General features: G+C 34.1%; 1 non-coding gene across 1 annotated transcript; it reads left to right on the top strand.

Moving 5' to 3' along the window:
• Window positions 1-2992: 2992 nt before the first annotated feature.
• Window positions 2993-3100, top strand: LOC112916335 (U6 spliceosomal RNA). Its single transcript, XR_003234283.1, has one exon. It is a non-coding gene; the product is annotated as a U6 spliceosomal RNA (small nuclear RNA).
• Window positions 3101-3940: the final 840 nt, after the last annotated feature.

The raw sequence follows: 3940 nt of genomic DNA, 5'->3' as shown, positions 1-3940 counted from the left end.
CTTTCCTGGTCCTTTTGTTAAGGCGGCAGCTTTTTGTTTGTTTTGTCTTTTTGGTATATGCAAATTTTCAAGTTGCTCCTTCCAGTCTGGGACATACGAGGCAAACTGAAAACCTAGGGAATTCACCATGTATTGTCCCTCAACTTGAAGTCCCTAGCCATTCTGCTTTTTTCTTTCCAATCTATCTGAATCTCATGGTTGTTTTGTATATAATGTTCAACACATTTTGTTGTACCTGTAGGAGGAATAAGAAAAAGTACATGTGTTCCATCTTCCTAAAATCAAACTTCTTTAGATTCCTTTTTGCATCTTCTTGTTCCCTGAAATAAAATATATTATAGCCAGGAGAACATGATCTTTGTACAGCAGCTTGATACTATCTCATAGTCTGTTTGCTAAACTTGGATAGCTTTGCTCCTAATGTAGACCAAAGATCAATATCCAAAATAGAGAAGGAAAAGAAAACAATTTAAAAAACCTGTACTTTCTTTATTGTATATAAATATCACCCATTGACAACTTCTCTTACACTTCTGGGCAGCAGTCTTACTCCTTTTTGGTCTTCTGGTTTCTAATGTAATTTTAACATGTGCATACTGTTTCTAGCATTTTTAGAGGTTTGCATATTTTCAATCCTACATGCTACAATTTTTAATCTTAAAAAACAATTTCTCACTTTACACTATCATTTATTTAGTGCTATTATGTATTTCGCCAAGTGACATGTGTTTTGCCAGGTGACTATACTATTGTTAATCTTAAAATGATATGAATATAGGTTTTAGAGCTATTTATTCATAAAACATATTTTTTAAATATTTATTATTTATTTATTTATTTATTTATTTATTTATTTATTTATTTATTTTTATATGAGAGAGAGAGAACATGTCTGAGCAAGGGGAAGGGCAGAGAGAGGAGAAGGAGAATCTCAGATTCTGCATTGAGCACAGAGCCCAAAGCAGGCAGGGCTCAACCTCACGACCCCTAGATCATGACCTAATCTGAAATCTTGAGGTGGACACTTAACCAACTGAGCCATCCAGGCTCCCCTCATAAAATGTATTTGTTCGTAAAACATACTGAGTACACAGAAAAATAAACAGACGTGGTCCCAGCCTTCATGAATTTTGCAATCTAATGAGAGAGGGAGAAAGAGATAAAAAAGTAAGCAAACAAAAATATACAGTAACTACATGTTTTGGTGAATGTTCCAAATGACTTTAAAACAGAGAAGAGTAGAGAATAACAGGGTAATGCAATTTAGAAATTTTGAGTCGTCAAGAAAGGCTACACTAGGGAGGTCATATTTAAGCTAAGCCTCAAAGGAACAAAAAGAAGTCAGTCCTACAAAGCATGAAATAGAGGGTGTTCTAGGCAAGAAAGGGCAAGAGAAAAAGTAGAGTATATCACAAACTAATGCACGAGGTGTAGTGAATGACCTCACTACATTCTGAAACTGCCTTCCAAGGACCATTTCCACTTTGGCTTCCTTCAACTTTTCAAGATGCTGTTTCTGCCTACCATCTGCTCAAGCAGAAGGTGGTCAAGCCTCTGGGATGTTGGCAGTGCCAGTTTTCCTGGTGCTCCAGAAGCCTCCGGTCACTAGCTGATTACCCATTCCATCCGAATTCAAAAATCTCAAAACAATAACATTTTCTAATCTATCCAATCTCCAAAGCACAAGCCACAAGGAAAGTAACAAAATGAAAAGGAATGTTTTGATGAAATAATTTTAGACTGTGGATGGAGAATGGAATGCCAGGGTTCCTGTGCTAATTCTGCCATGTGTTACATGTATAGGCAATTGCCTTCAAGTGACAAATTATTCTTTTCTCCCTGGGAGGATAAAATCTTAGAGGTAGGAAGGACCTTAGAGATTCAGCAGTATAGCTCTCCTTGCACAACCAGGTATACACTAATTTTCAACCTCCATATCCACAGATCTATCTACTACATCTCACAGCTGTTACACTCAGCTGCCTTATCTGAGTTCCCAGGAATTTAAACTAGAATAAATGCTAAGTGATCAGTCTACATGGGAATGTAGGTATATAGTATTTATAAACATAATCTATACACATTTTTAAGGCAAAAGTATAAAATAGTTGCACAAATGCTTTGATTTCCTCAGAAGAACAGCTATACATATGCAAGGAAATGATGTTAGAGAAGAAGCCAAGTACACATAGTCTTTCTACCTCGATGTACATTCCTACCTCTGCTAAAGGCAAAGATAGTTAACTAGTAATTGCCTCAGGAAAATGAGACACAGAGAGCATTTTCTCTTTTCAGATAATGCTGAGCTTTTTTTCCAGAGACGAATACGACTTGACAAGAGGGAAAAGTATGGAAAAGATTTGTTTTTAGGTGATCCAAACACCAACTGTCAGCCTCAAAGGAAAATAATATGCAAGACAGAAATAAAAATGAATGACAACTTAATCAGGACATTATTAGAAAGGGCATGGAGAATTTTAACTATACCACTTAAAAGTTGTTCTACTTTCCAAAATCAAGGCATAATCTATGGCCAAAGATGAATCTAGCAAGAATTCAGATCAACTTTATTTTTCTGAGATCTTAAAATTTTTTTCTACTTTAGCCATAAGTAATTTACATAAATATAGTTTGACTCCAGTGACATCCTCCACCTTATCCATTGCCTAGTGAGATTATTTGACCTGACAATATCCACTGTACCTCTTCCAGGACGAACATCTTCCAAAGCATCTTCTGTAAGTCCCATTAAAGATTCAAGATACGTCTCAGAAAAAAAGATTCCATGTGAAGTTAAATTAAGAAATTAAAGCTAAATGAAGCTACATGCATCTTCTTCAAAGATTTTAGCAAAATAAGCTGGATCTCCCATGTCCATTTGAGCAAAGAACACCTCTATGCATCAAGAGAGAGAGTCTAGTGTTCCTTAAAACATAACTTGGGAACAAAACCCGTGGCACTCTAATCAAGCTGCACTGTCCATCCACAATTCATACTTGTGTCAGCGGCATATATATTAAAATTGGAGAGATTCAGAGAAGATTAGCATGGTGCCTGCCCAAGAATGACATATAAACCACAATTCATGGAATCCCTGTGTGAAACCAAAAATTATTTCCCCTTTAATGCTACAAAAATGTTCCATGGGCTATGAATCTGATATCATTTGCCACTTAAGATGCACAGCTTTATGGTCTTAGAACTCTCAAAAGAAAGGATATTTTTCCTTTATTTTCCTAATCTACTTAAATGCTTGTATCCTACAATGTGATTATCTAATCTAGCTTTGTAGCCCAGAGTAAGCACAAGGGAATTTACCTTCAATATTCTCACCTTTGTTTTGTTGTTGTTGCTTGTCTTTTATATTATCTATCTTTTGCTAGTTATAATTAACAAATTGTTGCTCATTATAGAAATTTAACCAAAATATAAGAAAACTAAGATCATATGATTTGATATTGTACTAATCACTTAGCAAAAGTATCTTAAAGTTTATGTTGACTAATAAATACTTAAGAATAACCAAGAACATCATGAAACAGAATAATAGGGGTAAAAGTAGTATAGGAATTTGCCTTACCATATATCAAAATATACTAAAAATTCACTTTAATATGATCAGTGTGATAGTGCATAGGAACAGACAAATAGATTATGGGAACCAAAGAAAAAAATCCAAAAATAAATCCAAGAAAATATAATTATTTAACATGTAACAAAAGGGCATTTGAATTCAATGGGTAAAGATGATATACTTTAAAAGAATATGTGAACAAAGTCATATTTTAAAAGAGAACAAAATTATATCCCTTCCTCACACCATATACAAAAAAATCACAAATAGACTATAAACTTAAATTTATTTTTTAATGAAATAATATACTGTTAGAAAATCTAGGAGATTACATGTTAAAAATCTAAAGAAGAGAAGAAACAAGAA

This window comes from Vulpes vulpes, chromosome 7, assembly GCF_048418805.1.
Source record: "Vulpes vulpes isolate BD-2025 chromosome 7, VulVul3, whole genome shotgun sequence".
NCBI lineage: Eukaryota > Metazoa > Chordata > Mammalia > Carnivora > Canidae > Vulpes > Vulpes vulpes.
Note: the sequence above shows the minus strand (reverse complement) of the source record. Positions and strands in the feature narration are given on the sequence as shown.